Raw genomic sequence first — 17,030 nt, 5'->3', positions numbered from 1 at the left:
AGCTTATTTTCTACAAGCTTAGGTTAAAACTCTTCCAAGGCACAGTCTTCTGCCTTGGACAGATATTGCTGCCACCACCAAGTGATTTTCACAAATATTCAGGGGAGGGTCACTTGGAATCCCTATCCCTCCAAAATATCCCCCCAAGCCTCTTCACCCCCTTTCCTGGGGAGGCTTGAGAATAAAATACCAACCAGTTGCCTTAGCAATGGGAGCACAGACCAACCCCTTGTCTTAAGGATTTTAGAATCAAAGGATTCTTTAGAGAAAAAAAAAAAGTAAATTTTATTTAAAAAGGTAGAAACACATCTGAAAACTCAGGCTTTAGGGATTAAACACCAAAAATAATTTTCTTGGGATTCATCTTAAAAGTTACAAGCAAAACAAAAGCACCTGGGGTTAGCACAGGGGAATCCACAAACCAAAACAACCAAAAAGGTTCTTAATGGCATCTGTCTTAACTTTTCCTGTACTAACATATCTGGGGTTCCAAATGAGGAGTTTCTAGGTATGATGCTGATGAGTTCCCATACTTGGCTTAAAGATTACAACTTGCTGCCTTCCCCTCTCTCCAGCTGAGAGACAAAAAAAAATCACCACATCTAGCAGTTTTTCCAATTTGAAAGGGTACCATTTCCCTATTGGTTCCCCTGGTCAGGTATCAACTCAGGTTAAGCTTCTCTTAATAGCTGCTAAGGAGAATTCTATAGCTACTGACTGGCTGTGTGTCCATAAAAGGGAGCTGTTCCCCCCCCCCCCAATTTATCACAATGACAAAGCAGCAAAGAATCCTGTGGCACCTTATAGACTAACAGACGTTTTGGAGCATGAGCTTTCATGGGTGAATACCCACTTCCTCAGATGCATGTCATGCATCTGAGGAAGTGGGTATTCACCCACGAAAGCTCATGCTCCAAAAAGTCTGTTAGTCTATAAGGTGCCACAGGATTCTTTGCTGCTCTTACAGATCCAGGCTAACACGGCTACCCTCTGATACTTGACACAATGACAAAGTGCTTCTACTAAATTAGCACCTGGAAGACAGAGTTCACTTGATACCGAACACTGTTTTGGAACCACTTGTCCACCTGTCTACAGGCTACTGGTCTCTTTAATAAGGAAAATAGGGATAATTAACTCGCATCTATGAGCCGTGAGGGATTAAAAGTCTGCATAGAGTTGCTCTATGTGTGGGACCCGGAAATCCAGTGTAGGGGAGACACTTTCTTCTCTGGGTGGGTCAAATTAAGAAGATTTTTTAAAAAACTGATCTGTTTCAGAAGGTTTTGTCAGCAGCAGAAATGAGCACTGTGACCGGATGTCTGCGTTACACTGGCTCTGATGGGGTTAAAACTCACCCTGGAGGGCTGCAATGCCTCTGGAGGGTGAGGCACCCCGGTGGGCCAGCCTATGCTCCACACTGGTCCCGAGGCCCGCCGGGCATATCAGTTGGTGGCTCCTTCGTGGGGCTGTGAGCATGGGCACGTTCTTGGCATGGTTCACCCCCATGCCTGACACCTGCCCCTTCGCGGCATGAAGGAGACCCTGGCACACGTATACCTGGAGTGCGCCAGGTTGCAGCCCTTATTCTGGCTCCTCCAGAACCTCCTGCTGAGGTTTTGGCTGCACTTCTCCCCACACTTGTTCATCTTGGCATATCCTATTGTGGCCCCACTAAGTCGTGAGACCTCCTTGTCAACCTCCTGGCACTAGCCAAAGTAGCCATTTACACCAGTAGGAAGAGAATGGTGGATGAGGGGGTGCTCTGTGACTGTGGGACCTACTTCCGCTCTTCCCTGGTCTCATGCATCCGGGTAGAGTTCCTCTGGGCAGTGTCTGCTGGCTCCTTTGATGCCTTAGAGGAGCAGTAGGTGCTGTCTGGGGTTCTCTGCTCGGTATCTCTGTCCGGTTCCCTTCGTTTAGCCCTGTGACCTCACTCCCATCCCTGTTATATCTTTAGTTATCCCCCATACTTAATTGAGATCCCGGACCTTGTGGATCCTCTCCTTAGGCTGGGGGAGGTCCTTTAGTAGTAGTCCTTTCTTCCTGCCCACCTCCAGGATCCCAACAGACTGGAGGGCTGCAAGGAAACAGTCAATAGGGCACTGGCTACAGCCAATTAGGGTGGTGGCTGGACCAGTCAATCAGGGCCCAGACAGCCCATATAAAAAGAAGCTGCAGGCCAGAATCAGTCACTCTACTGCAGGAAGTCTGACGAACCAGCTTTCTAGAAGGCTCCAGAGACTAGTATTATGACTAGGGCTGCTGGGATTTGCAGGTCTGAGGCCTTGGGAAGAAGGTGAAGGAGCCAGAGACAGGAGACAAACTGCCTAGCCTGGTTGGGGTGTGTGTGGGAGGTGAAACCGGCGCCAGTCCCTTTATGGCATCATAGAAACCAGGCTGGGGCTGGGTCTAGCCTGAGGCAGAGCTGGGCAGGGTCGGGGAAACCTGCTGCCTCCGGCACCTGCCCCCAAACCCTCTGCCCGGGTGGGAAGATGCCTGGGGACAAAGGGAGCTCCTCCCACCCCAACCCCCCACCAGCTGGGATTCCTTGGGCCCAAGGAGGAGCCAGCCGCTGCTCTGCCAGCGATTAGCCGCGCCTGGCACCAGGTAGGAGCCAGCTGCTGCTCGGAGCCCCTTCCCTCACTCGTGCCCCCTGGAGCCAGCTCAGGCCTGGGGTGGGGTGGGGTGGGGGCTGTCCACATACCCAGGCTGAGGGTACTGGGAGGTGGGGGAGCTGAGTTGGAGAGTAACCCTCTCCCAGCCTATCCTCATGCGGGAGGGTAGTGAGTGATGGGTGCTGCCCCTGGGGAGAGGGGGGATTCAAACCTGTGCCACCCCCAGCAGCTGTAACCCTTTGGGTGCCAGGCCCACCCAGGCTGCGGGGCACGTTCCTGTAGGGCGGGTAGTGGGGACAGCACTGGGGTCCGGGTCATGCCCCCCAGGTGACCCCCAAATGCTGTTGGGGGCTGAGGAGCTGCCCCTTCATGACTGCCAGAGGGGGGCAGGGGTCCCCGGCCACGCTGAGATCTCCCCGCTGCCCTGGCTCGACCCCCCGTGGTAAGTCCCCCATAGCGCTGAAGAGCTGGGCCTGGCCAGGGGAGAGCGCCTGGTCCGGGCACGCAGGGGGTGGGGCCCGACTGGAGGGGCGGAGCCCCGTGAGCACGTATTCAGATCTGTGTGCGAGCAGAGCATTGTGGGAGCAGAGGCAGGCTGCACAGCAGGGCCCGAATTTGGCAGAAGGAGCTCGGCGTGGAGAAAGGAGGGGACGCGGGGGCCCAGGGCCGTCCCTAGCCATAGGCAGAACAGGCAGCTGCCTAGGGCACCACTAGGTCTGGGGGCACCACTCTGCTGGGAGCCTGGACAGATGGGAAGCAGTGGAGCAGGGCAGCTGGGTCCTAGAGAGAACCAAATGCAGCACAGTCTGAGGGAGGGGATTGGCTGCTGGGGTCTCTGAGAAGGGATGGGGGAAAGAACTCACCTGTAGGGTGACCAGATGTCCTGATTTTATAGGGACAGTCCCAATTTTTGGGTCTTTTTCTTATATAGGCTCCTATTCCCCCCCACCCCTGTGCCATTGGTGTGTGATCGGACCTGAGGATTTGCTGCTGCTGTTGCCACTCTGCACCCCAAAAGGTGGATTTGGGGGTCCTGCAGTTTTCCACCAATCTCCTCCTGTACTGCAGCTGTTGGACCAGCAGGTTGGGGGATGAGCCAAGCATGAAAGCAGTGCTGTGTTACCATTTAGATTGTCATTTAACAAATTTGTTTGCCAAAAATGCTTGCTAACAATCCTGAATTCATTTCAATATATATATATTTTTTAAAAATCAATATCTTGGCCAAAAACCAATTAAGTTGTTGGCAATTATTTGTGACAAGTTTGGTATGGGGAAGGGAGTGGGCCCATTTACATCAGAGAAACAAAAACTGTTGACTAACTTTCCTATAGCCCTGTTACTGCTAAATAGAGCCCTCCAACAACTCTAATATGCTCATCTCCTTACTAGTCTATAGAGCAGGGGTCGGCAACCTACAGCATACATGCCTAGGGTGACCAGACGTCCTGGTTTTATCGGGACTCTCCCTATTTGCTTGTTTGTCCTGCGTCCCAACCAATGATACATCGGGACACTGAACAAACATTCAAAAACTCCTGAGCCCGGAAGGGCTCGTGCCCTTCCCCATCCCGACTCTGCCCCCTCCTTCCCCCATTGGATCCCTCCCCAAATCCCTGCCCCCTCACTGCCCCATTGGATCCCTCCCCAAATCCCCGCCGCTTGCCAAGCATGCCATGCGCAGGCGACGTAGGGGAGCGCGGGGCCGGGGTGAGTGTGAGTCCAGCCTGGCCCCGAGCAGACAGGACTCGGGGGCTGTACCTGGAGGGAGAGTAGCTGGGTGGCCTGCGGGGCCAGGCGGCGGCTGTTCTCCCCAATTGGGCATCGGGACTCGGGAGCAGCCGCTGCTGCAGCTCCCACTGCCGCGAGGGGAGGAAGTGGCCAAGCACGTGGCGCTCAGTGGCTGCGGCTTTGGCGCCTGGGACCGAACTCCCCGCACCCGGGCCTGCTGCGGGGACCTAGCAGCGCGCACGCTGCCCCCAGCCCCTGGCCAGTCGCGGCTGGGCTGGCTGCCCAGCTGGTGCAATCCCGCGGCGGAGGATTCGGCAGCCCAGCCCCGTTCGTTCCCCAGCGGGACCCGAGCGGGATGAGGGGGCCGGGGCCGCCCGCGGCCGCCCGCGGGACTGCACCAGCTGGGCAGCCAGCCCAGACGCGACTAGCCAGGGGCTTGGCGCGCGCAGCAGGCCCGGAGTCGGGGGGTTCGTGGGCGCCAGAGCCGCAACCGCCGAGCTTGACCATCAGCCGCTTCCTCCCCCCGAGGCAGTGGGAGCTGTAGCAGCGGCTGCTCCCGAGTCCTGCTGCCCAAGTGAGGAGAACAGCCGCCGCCTGGCCCCGCAGGCTGCCGCCTACTCTCCCTCCAGGTACCGCGCCCGAGTCCTGCCTGCTCGGGGCCAGGCCAGACTCACACTCACCCCGGCCTGCACGCTCCCGAGTCTCACGGGCCTCCCTCCAGCGCTTGCGGAGGGAGGAGGAATCGGGGGTGGGGGATTTTTTTTTTTTTTTTTTGCTCTGCCGCCATTATTTTCCCCTCTGCCCCTGCCCCACCTCACCCCCACGTCCCAATATTTGACCTGGGTGATCTGGTCACCCTACACGTGCCAAAGGTAGCACACGAGCTGATTTTTGATGGCACGCAGCGGCAGGCTGAGTCGCTCAGCCCACCGCTGCTCTGGGGTTCCGGCTGCTGCCCCATTGCCACCTGGGGTCTCGGCCGCTGGCCCCACTCAGTACTCGCTGCTGGCCTGGGGACCCCCCAAGGAAACCCAGGCTGGCAGCGGGCTGAGCAAGCTGGTGGCTGAGACCTCGGCTGAGCCACTCAACCCACTGTCGGCCTGGGGTTCCATTTACTCAGCTGGCAGGTGGGCTGAGCGGGACTAATTTCAACGAAATAGGATAGCAAGAGCAACTAATGACAGAGTGCAAGAACCTAGAGCAGTGGTACCCAACCTTTTTCGTCTGGCGGGCGCCAGACGAAGGGCCATGGCAGTGGACGAGCATTTGGCAGCATTTCAGCAGCGACACCTCTGGATGATGCCACTTATCGGCGGCAAGCGGTGTCATCTAGAGGCGTCGCCACCGAAATGGTGCCGAATTTCGGTGGCGTTTCTGCGGATGCTTGTCTGCCGGCCAGTACGCAGGTGCACTGAGAGGCCCCTGTGGGCGCCATGGCACCCACAGCACCGCGTTGTGGACCACTGACCTAGAGAGCCTCCTGAGGCACGGTGATCATTTTGATTTAAATGGACTTGAACTGTATGAAGAATTTAGTACACTGTCATCAATGTTGCCACTTACAAAATCAGTGATGAACATTGTACAGTTTACTCATACCAGCAAACATTGACATATATCCTAATGTGTACATTGCCACTCGTATTCTACTGACAATTCCTGTAACAGTGGCATCAGGAGAACAGAGTTTCTCAAAACTAAAGCTCATTAACAACTATCTCCGCTCTACAATGAGTCAGGAACACTTGATTGGTCTTGCTATTCTTGCAATCATACAAGACATCACTTTGTCTTTGTCATACAATGACATTATTACTGATTTTGCAGCCCAAAAAGCCAGAAAGATTGCTTTTAATTAAAAACAAATCCTTGTTTCAATACCTCTTTGTATAAATTTCCAATAAAATGTTGACAAATTTAAAAAATCATATTATTTGCATCATTCTGTCAAATCAGATTTTTTTCTATAGTGCTACTTTAGTGCTAGTCCATCAGCATTACAGTGTGCTTAAGTAAGTTAAATTGATTTTAATAACATGCATGTGGCAAGTTTTCCAATAGTGTAAGCTTATGTTTGTGTTGCTAAGAGCAAGACAGGCACAGGAGCACCAGTTTAATAATCCCGCCTAGGGCACCACAAATCCTAAGGACAGCCCTGCGGGGGCTGTGGTGGGGCAGCTCTTGGCAGTGGGGGCCGCACCGTGGTTTAAAAATGTGGGGCAAGCGAGGGTGGGTGTTGGCTGGGTGGTAGGAGCTCATACATACCTGGTAGGGAGATACCATGTTCATGAAGGTGGTTTTCCCCAGATGAGGCTCATCCATTGCACTGTGGGTGTGCTGATCCCTGTGATTTCCCCAAATGTGGGAAACTCAACCTCATAATTTGTGGTAGTGGGGAACTGCCTTCACGCTCTCCCCTGGCGATTGGTCAATAACAGATATGGCAGTGTTGGAGGGGGGCGTTTGTAGTACTTTACCTACTGTGCTTTAGGCTTCGCTGCTCCTTTCGCTGTGGCTTTTTGGCTTGTTTTGTGTCGCCACCTTCTTTTCACACTTCCTTGGGGGCTTGCTCCTGTGCTCTCTTTTCCTCTCACTACAGCCGTGGTTCTCTCTCGCTGTGTTCTTCACTGCCTACATCCCTTTAAGCCTCATCTCTTCCTCTTGGGCTCTTCTTTCCCCAAAGTCTTTTCAAAACCTGCCTTTCACCTGCTCTCTGGCAAATATTTTCTTTCTAAGGACCAAGCATCTTGCTGGGACAGACGCTAGGCTAGGCCAGCACCACCCTGGGGTGGCGGAGGTTTTTCCATTGCTTTAGGCTCTCTACCTTCCCAAATGCCATTTGCTGCACTGGATCCACTAACTGCTGGAGGGGGGATAAGGGGCCCCTTCCCCCCAACACACCCAACTGAGGGGCTGCCCCAACCTGCTCAAGTGCTCTGCTCTACCAAGTAGGCGCACTCAGTGATGGCACATGCAGCCACCGCAAGGCTCCTGCCTCCCTTCCCAGGCCTGGTGGGACATTCATTCTCTCCTGCCTTGGGGACGGGGTGGGTGTGCGGTGAACACCTCGCCCCAGCTTTCGGGGCCAAGCACCCCAAATTCATTGCATGGCCAGGCCCAGGCCCAGGCTGAGACAGACAGTGCCCTTAGCCAGCAGGAAATGACCCTGCGTGTGCCCCCTACCACCAAAGGGTGGCGGGAAAGGAGCCCTGGCATCTCCTCCACCCCCCAGTCCTCCCAGCTCTGCACGGGGGCCTCCTATTTAGCTTTAATATGAGTTTTAAGGTTAAGTCCTTCAGAGACAACAGTAATAGCATTTGCACATAAGGTGGCAGCACTGGGCTCTGGTTTGCCTGTGTGTTTGACATAACTGGATTAGCATTTACTGGATTTGCTGGTTTATTATTTACATTTGGACACTCTAGTTTGATGTGTCCAGGTGTACCACACAAATGATGTACACTTGTCTTCCCTTACAATATGAGTTTTTCTATTCTGGGCTTCCATGAGCTTTTTTTTTTTTTTTTTTATCATCCGAGTTGGGGTTAGATTTATTTTTAAACCCTTCCTTCCTTTTAAACTGGAGTGAATAGTGATTATTCTTTCCCAGGGGTTTATATCTTTCATCACTTTGATTCTGCAAAAATTCTTCTGCAATTTCAGCAGCGTGAAAAACAGAACTGGGCTTTTTATCTGGAGCTCCAGTCCTGTTAAATGCTGGCCCCAGCCCATTCGCCAAAGCTGCGGGTGGGATTTAAAGGGCTCCTCCAGGCTCCCTGTCGTGGTGGGGAGCTCGGAGGAGCCCTTTAAATACCAAACCCATCCCGGCCGCCGGAGCTGCAGGCCGGGGCCGGGATTTAAAGGGTGCCTCCGAGTTCCCACCGCCCGGCTCGGCCGCCACTAATTTTGCCAGCATATGCTGTGTCTCCACTACAGGGCTTTGCTGGTATAGTTACACCGGTATAGCTGTATCAGCAAAGCCGTTGTGGTGTAGACTAACCCTTACTCGTGTATCTTCAACCCTCCCTCTGCAGACTCTCCCTGGTACGCTGCCGTGCACTGACCTTTGCCTGTGGTTTGGTCCATGATTTTTTAGGACCCCATCCTAGCCGCAGTTACACCAATGGGCAACCCCATTGACTCCAATGACATTAGCAAGGTTGCACGGGTGTAACTGGGACTAGAGTCTTTTATTGTCTGTTACATTGTACAACCTCAGAGGAGCCTCCGTGCCTAACCCAGAACTTGGCCATTTGCAATATCACACATTGCTGTGCAATGAAGAGGCAATGTCCACCGGAGAGGGAGCTGAAACAGCATCGACTGCTGCAGAACACACGGTCAAATGTCCCCTGCACCGAAATCCCCTGAATGTTGCTATCTCCACAGATTCTGACCCTGCATCTTCAGCTGTTATTACCCCGTGCATTGGTGATTTCCAACTCGGTGGCAGGGTCATAGGAGAAGTGAGGAGCCTGCTCCGGAGGAAGGTGAGGTGCTGACATTCAGTAACAAAAAGAACCTCTGCACTCCAGGGCTGCCCCTGAGAGAGGCGCCAACTTTCTGTTTTCTCTGGGGTCCTTGAACCATGCTCCGTCCCAGGCCCTGTCCCCACTCCATGCCTTTCCCCACACTCCACCCCCACTCTGACTCTTACTGCTGCTGCCCCACCTCTTCCTGCCCCATACTGCACTCTCCCCCAAGCACGCCACGCCCTTGCTCCACCCCCTCCCCCAAGAGCCTCCTGCACACTGCTGAACTGCTGATCACCAGTGGACGGGAGTAGCTGGGAGGGAGAGGAAGGAGCTGATCGGCAGGGCCGCCGATGGATGGGGCTCCTGCTATCTCTCCATCCCCCACACAATCTCCTTCTGTGCACCCACCCATGCCCTTCTTTGTCAGGGACTGCCTGCAATTCCCCACAACCTTCCCCATGCTAGAGGTTCTGTATATCTCAGTTCCCCCTCCTCCCATACCACGGTACCCCATTCTCTCCTCCTGCCACAGTGGCTCAGTGTGCACCCCATCTCCTAATTCCCTCCATTCCCCTCCATGGCCAGGGCTCTGTGTGCCCCTCTTCACCTAACCAGCTTCTCTTAATCTCTCTACAAGAGAGGTTGTGTGCCCCCCATGCCCCACTCCCCCCTTTCCAGAGTACTCCACTCTCTCCCCAGGGCAAAGGGTCTGTGTGCACCCCCATTCTCATCTACGCCTTCCATTCTTTCTTTCTCCATACTATGAATACTGTGTACCCCATTCCCAAATCCCCCTATTCCCACCTTCCCTTCATGCCAGGGGCTTGCCCCCCTTCCCCAATTCCAGGGTCCCGCATTCTTCACCCTCATGGCAAGGGCTCTGTGTGTGCCCTGATTCCCCCGTTTACCACCCATATTCCCCATACCCCCTCCCTCCCTACCAGGGTTCCCTAATCCGCCTCTCGCCAGGGGTTCCATGTTCCCCATGTCCCCTGTGATGATTTGTGGGGTTCACAGCAATGTGTGTCATCTTATTACCCTCCCCCCCCCAGGGCCGTCCTTAGGATTTATGGTGCCCTAGAGTGGATTATTAAACTGGTGCCCCTGTGCCTGTCTTGCTCTTAGCAACACAAACATAAGCTTACACTATTGGAAAACTTGCCACATGCATGTTATTAAAATCAATTTAACTTACTTAAGCACACTGTAATGCTGATGGACTAGCACTAAAGTAGCACTATAGAAAAATTCTGATTTGACAGAATGATGCAAATAATGATTTTTTTTTTGTCAACATTTTATTGGAAATTTATATGAAGAGGTATTGAAACAAGGATTTGTTTTTAATTAAAAGCAATCTTTCTGGCTTTTTGGGCTGCAAAATCAGTAATAATGTCATCGTATGACAAAGACAAAGTGGTGTCTTGTTAGATCGCAAGAATAGCAAGACCAATCAAGTGTTCCTGATTCATTGTAGAGCGGAGATAGTTTTTAATGAGCTTTAGTTTTGAGAAACTCCGTTTTCCTGATGCCACTGTTACAGGAATTGTCAGTAGAATATGACTGGCAATGTACACATTAGGATATATGTCAACCAGTTTGCTGGTATAAGTAAACTGTACAATGTCCATCATTGATTTTGTAAGTGGCAACATTGATGACAGTGTACTCAATTCTTCATATAGTTCAAGTCCATTTAAATCAAAATGATCACCGTGCTTCAGGAGACTCTCTAGGTCAGAGGTCCCCAACACGGTACCTATGGGTGCCATGGCGCCCACAGGGGCCTTTCAGTGCACCTGTGTACTGGCCGGCGGACGAGCATCCACCAAAATGCCACTGAAATTCTGCACCATTTTGGTGGCAATGCCTCTGGATGACACCGCTTGCCGCCGATAAGCAGCATCATCCAGAGGCGTCACTACTGAAATGCTGCCGAATGCTCGTCCCACTGCCATGGTCCTTCGTCTGGTGCCTGCCAGATGAAAAAGGTTGGGTACCACTGCTCTAGGTTCTTGCACTCTGTCATTAGTTGCTCTTGTTTTCCTATTTTGTTGAAATTAGTCCCGCTCAGCCCACCTGCCAGCTGAGTGAATGGAACCCCAGGCCGACAGTGGGTTGAGTGGCTCAGCCGGGGTCTCAGCCACCAGCTCGCTCAGCCCGCTGCCAGCCTGGGTTTCCTTGGGGGGTCCCCAGGCCAGCAGCGAGAGCTGAGTGGGGCCAGTGGCCGAGACCCTGGGTGGCAATGGGCCAGCTGGAACCCCAGAGCAGCGGTGGGCTGAGCGGCTCAGCCTGCTGGTGCGTGCCATCAAAAATCAGCTTGTGTGCTACCTTTGGCACGTGTAGGGTGACCAGATCACCCAGGTCAAATATTGGGACGTGAGGGTGAGGCGGGGCAGGGGCAGAGGGGAAAAAAATGGTGGCAGAGCAACAAAAAAAAAAAAATCCCCCACGGCCGATTCCTCCTCCCTCCGCAAGCGCTGGAGGTAGGCCCGTGAGACTCGGGAGCGTGCAGGCCGGGGTGAGTGTGAGTCTTGCCTGGCCCCGAGCAGGCAGGACTCGGGCGCGGTACCTGGAGGGAGAGTAGGGGGCGGCCTGCGGGGCCAGGCGGCAGCTGTTCTCCTCACTTGGGCAGCAGGACTCGGGAGCAACCGCTGCTACAGCTTCCACTGCCGCGGGGGGAGGAAGCGGCTGCTGGTCAAGCTCGGCGGCTGTGGCTCTGGTGCCCACGAATACCCCGACTCTGGGCCTGCTGCGGGCGACCCCGGCTTGGGGGCAGCAGGCCCCAGCCCCCTCATCCCGCTCAGGTCCCACAGGGGAACAAACGGGGCTGGGCTGCCGATGCCTCTGCCGTGTGATTGCACCAGCTGGGCAGCCAGCCCAGCCGCGACTGGCTAGCGGCTGGGCACAGCGTGCACGCTGCTGTGTCCCCGCAGCAGGCCCGGGTGCGGGGAGTTCGGTCCCAGGCGCCAAAGCCGCCAAGCGCCATGTGCTTGGCCACTTCCTCCCCCGCGGCAGTGGGAGCTGCAGCAGCGGCTGCTCCCGAGTCCCGCTGCCCAGGTGGGGAGAACAGCTGCCACCTGGCCCTGCAGGCCGCCCAGCTACTCTCCCTCCAGGTACCGCCCCCGAGTCCTGCCTGCTCAGGGCCAGGCTGGACTCACACTCACCCCAGCTCCGCGCTCCCTTGCGTCTCCTGCGCATGGCATGCTTGGCAAGAGGCTGGGATTTGGGGAGGGATCCAATGGGGGACGGAGGGGGCGGGGATTTGGGGAGGGATCCAATGGGGCAGTGAGGGGGTGGGGATTTGGGGAGGGATCCAATGGGGGAAGGAGGGAGCGAGTCGGGGCGGGCACGAGCCCTTCTGGGCTCAGGAGTCTTTGCATGTTTGTCCAGTGTCCCAACGTAACATTGGTCGGGACGTGGGACAAGCAAATATCGGGAGAGTCCCGGTAAAATTGGGACATCTGGTCACCCTAGGTACGTGTGTCTTAGGTTGCCGACCCCTGCTCTATACACTAGTAAGGAGATGAGCGTATTACAGTTGTTGGAGGGCTCTATTTAGCAGTAACAGGGCTATAGGAAAGTTGTCAACATTTTTTTTCTCTGATGTAAATGGGCCCACTCCCTTCCCCATACCAAACTTGTCACTAATAATTGTCAACAACTTAATGTTTGTTTTTTGGCCAAGATATTGATTTAAAAATATATATATATTGAAATTCAATTCAGGATTGTTAGGAAGCATTTTTGGCATACAAATTTGTTAAATGACAGTCTAAATGGTAGCACAGCACTGCTTTCATGCTTGGCTCATACCCCAGCCTGCTGGTCCAACAGCTGCAGTACAGGAGGAGATTGGTGGAAAACTGCAGGACCCCCAAATCCACCTTTTGGGGTGCAGAGTGGCAACAGCAGCAGCAAACCCTCAGGTCCGATCACACACCAGTGGGCACGGGTGGGGGGAATAGGAGCCTATATAAGAAAAAGACCCAAAAATTGGGACTGTCCCTATAAAATCAGGACAGCTGGTCACCCTACAGGTGAGTTCTTTCCCCCATCCCTTCCCAGAGACCCCAGCAGCCAATCCCCTCCCTCAGACTGTGCTGCATTTGGTTCTCTCTAGGACCGAGCAGCCCTGCTCTTACATGCTCCACTGCTTCCCATCTGTCCAGGCTCCCAGCAGAGTGGTGCCCTCAGACGTAGTGGTGCCCCAGGCGGCTGCCTGTTCTGCCTATGGCTAGGGACGGCCCTGCCCCCACCTCCCATGAGAAAGAGACTTGTCTGTACTTAACTGGGTGCCAGCTCCCTGAGCCCTTCTTTCTGTTAGCTACCTAAGCACTCTCCGCTGGGCTATGCAGCCCTCACTTTGCCTTGCACGTTACCAGTAGGTGCACCCCAGTCCTTTGCCGTGTTTCTCTGTGGTGTCCAGCTCCTTAGCCACTGAATACCAGGTCTGCTGTCCCCAACTGGCCAGCGTAGACACCAGTGTTGCCGGCACAAAGTGCCCGAGGCCAAGCAACAGCAGGGGGGTGGGTCCGTCGCCCGGTGTGCCGCGCCAATAAACACACCAGGGTGGAGAAGCAAACCAAGTTTATTTGAGATCTCAAAGCGGTACAGGGAGACTGACGCCTCAAATCAAGCACACCTAGCACAAGCGGTTTCCTCCTTTTATATCCCAGTTTTTTGCAGCTATTAGTACATTAGGTTACACTAGGTTACACAAAGTGTTTAACATGGAGGAACATTGGTTCATTGAGGCCTGAGCAGGAGGGCTTCATCGGCACTCGTGATCTTCCACCCTCCCGAGTTACCTAGAGTTATGCCTAGTGACACCAACAACTCCCTGCTTTGAGGATACTCAACAAACTTTTGGCTGAGTTTTCTCATACTTTGAGGACAAAAAGCGATTAAGCTCTAGGGAGCTGGGGTCATTAATGAGGGAGTATAGCGGGATTTCCTGGGGAACGGGAGGTACAAATTCTATGTAGGAGTGCTTTAAGCCAGCAAACAAAAGGAGAGTAATGATACACAACACCACACCAGTGATCAGGAGGCGAACAATGCCTCCCCCTAATCCCCCTAGGCTGGGTAGCCAGTCCCAGAGGGAATCAGAAATAGTGGATTCTCCTTTTTAGGCCTTCCACTGTTCAAAAGCCTGTTTGGCTGACAGGATGTGCTTGTTAATATCCTGTGGGTTTTCTGGGACATAAGTACAGCATTCATCCCCTATAAGGGCGCACACCCCGCCCTGTGAAGCCACACTTCCACCCAGGAAGTGTCCACATATGTCTCCATGATCACAGATCAGATGGTATTCCTGATGCATCTGTAAGGGCAGTGGGCCAAGTCTGGTACTCAAGATCACTCCAAATGGCCATCAGCTGGTCATTCAGGAAATCCCAAATTCCTAAACATACTAGATCCCACTACAATGCCTTCCCAGCCTCAGTTATATTCAATACCATCTTTCCTTGGTGTAGTACTATATTACATCTGTTATTAAACTATTTTCAGGTACTTTCAAAAGGCATTAACATTAAAAGCATAGGAGGGGGTTACATTACTAGTCACTGGAATGGTTTTCAATAGGGGTAAAATTTCTAGTGGCAGAATAAACTCTTCGGATACTTGTTATTTAAAATCCAGTTAGAGAGAGCAATATATACTGAGGGATTTATCCAGAACACAGGGCACAGCCCTGTAGAATAAACCCCAAAATCCAATCAATACCACATTCCCAAGCATGGGTCCCACAAATGTCCTCCCGCCAGTGTATTATTCTTTGTTTCTTCACCAGGGTCAAATCTTAATGTCCTTTCTAGTCAGGAATTCCTGGACTTAATGATCTTCCACCCTCCCGAGTTACCTAGGGTTATGCCTAGTGACACCAACACCAGCTTGTTTGATTCAACTCATGATCAGCACTTAACACCACTGCAAGCATAGATGAACTGTGCCTGCTGGCAGTGGGGGAGGGCACAACCCAGGAACAGCTCATATCATGCCTCCTCCCCACCCCCCAGGCAGCCCTCCCTCTTATGGAAAGCAGACCCCATCCTTCCTATGAGAAAGCAGTGGCTGCTCAGTGCAGCTCCCAACTTACTTTGTCTCTCCACAGAGTTAAAGCAGCCCCTTTGAGCAGCTCCCAGCTGTTTCTCCTGCCTCTACCTCTCCTTCCATGGCACAGCTCCCTGGCTCAGCTACTCTGAAGGGAGGGGGCCTGGCTGCACCATGTGACCGAGCAATCTAGGAGGGGGCATGGCACCTGCACCCACGCACACTGGTACTTATGTGGCCATTACTCTAGTATCTGAGTACCTTGCAATCTTTTTAGTGTATTTATCTTCACAACCCCTCTGTGAGGTAGGGCAGTGCTATTATCCCCATATTATAGATGTGGAATTGAACCACAGAAAAGCTACAGGACGTGCCCAAGATTACACAGGAAGTTTGTTGTGGAGCGGTCTCCCAGGCCTCCGGCTATCACCCTAGCCACTGAACCATTCTCCCTCTCCATTTGTATTATTTATTTGTAAACTTGGTTTAAATTGATGTAGAATGCCTATTCAGAAAGTTGCACTAGTTTAGCTAAATCGGTGCAACATCACACCATTAGTGAAATGAGTGTAAGGTTGTGCATTAAGCAGATCCACATAGCTGTATTCCAGCACACACATTTTTGGGTGATCCGCTTTTGGTGCAAACGATTTATTTCAATGGAGCTGTGCCCACATACACCAACAGAGAGTCTGACCCCAGATATTATCCTTCAACATCCTGCATGGCTCCACCCTAGTTTTCATCTTGTTTGTTGTTGCATCTCGAATCTTTGATCTGTCAAGAATGCCATGTTGCTCTCCCATTTGGTTTTTTCTCCACTTCTCACCTTGTTGCCTTCTTCCATGCTTCCCACTTTGTATGGGGCCTTTGACCAAACCTCAAGCGCATGTATGCTGGAATAAACATTTGTGCAGTATCTAGATTAGCATTTACAATTGAGTTGGTTAATTTGAGTTACTTAGCAACCAAAGCATTTGAGGTAAAACAGGACCACAGATTCTCAACTACACATGCCCATATGCCTTATTTAGGGATTTCACAATTAAATCACTGTTAGTTTCCATTTTGTCACGCATAGGATCCTTATCAAAGAGTCACAGTTACATGGTTTGGTTTAGCCTCTAGTTTATTTGAACCACCATTAGTTCTCATTTGAATTTGTCTAGATCTGGCTTCCAGCCAGGGGTACTTATTATGCCTTTCTTGTGTCGATTAACATTTCTCCAGCCCTTGAATAAATTTTGTGGCTTCTTCTTGCGCCCTCTCCAATTTTGAAACATCCTTTAAAAAATGTTCTCTGTTCTCTTCTCCCAGCTGCTCCCAGCTTTCCAGCTCAGCGACTATGGCCACCTCACAGGGGTGAACGCGAAGTGGCCACAAAAGGGTGAATAGGATGAAAAGGAAGGGGCAGAGCGGGGTGAGAGAGCACAGCTCACCCCCACAAGGATGAAACAGGCTGATGCCTCCACCAATATTAAATCCATACCCACATGCTTTTAAAGCTGAAGTTTCTGACTGTATGCAAATTATTTTCCAATACACAAATTAGCCAATTTTTCTTAAACCGTTAGTGGGACACAAGTTCCTTAAGTTTTTTCCTTAGCTGGTGGCAACTCTAGAGCAAGTATCATTTCTCATCTAAACTGAGAGTGTGGTCACAACATCATCCCACATATCTCGCCACTCCCTATGGTCACTATCTTTCATCAAGGGTGATGTGTGCACAGTTCCTGTGGCCATGGATGATAGTCAAGTGGCAGCCAGCAGGAACTGAGGTGACATATGACCAGGTTTGCATGAGACATGCCATGAAAAATGTCCTGGTGTTCTGCTCAAGCCCCAATTTCACTAGAACCAGGATAACCCCAGTAAACCAGGATGTCCAGCCATTCCATCCCCAGTACTTTTCAAAGGATAGATAATGTTTTCATAGATGTAGATAATGTTTTCATAATGAATGATTTTTCACTGGCAACAATGGGGTTAAACTAGGCATCATGGGATAGGGAGTGGAAATAACATGTTGTGAACAGACATTTTAAACAAAGCTGATCACTCAGTTTGTGGAGACAGCTGGATTAGGCTGCATGTTTACCATATATTTTGTTTGGAAAATTTCTCCCTAGCTCAATATCAATCCTCAAAA

At 52.2% G+C, this 17,030-nt stretch overlaps 1 non-coding gene across 1 annotated transcript; it reads left to right on the top strand.

Annotated features, from left to right (window-relative positions):
- The first annotated feature begins 6,606 nt into the window (after positions 1 to 6,606).
- Positions 6,607 to 6,769, top strand: LOC115649567. Its single transcript, XR_003999879.1, has one exon. It is a non-coding gene; the product is annotated as a U1 spliceosomal RNA (small nuclear RNA).
- Positions 6,770 to 17,030: the final 10,261 nt, after the last annotated feature.

This window comes from Gopherus evgoodei, chromosome 3, assembly GCF_007399415.2.
Source record: "Gopherus evgoodei ecotype Sinaloan lineage chromosome 3, rGopEvg1_v1.p, whole genome shotgun sequence".
NCBI classification, from domain to species: domain Eukaryota; kingdom Metazoa; phylum Chordata; order Testudines; family Testudinidae; genus Gopherus; species Gopherus evgoodei.
Note: the sequence above shows the minus strand (reverse complement) of the source record. Positions and strands in the feature narration are given on the sequence as shown.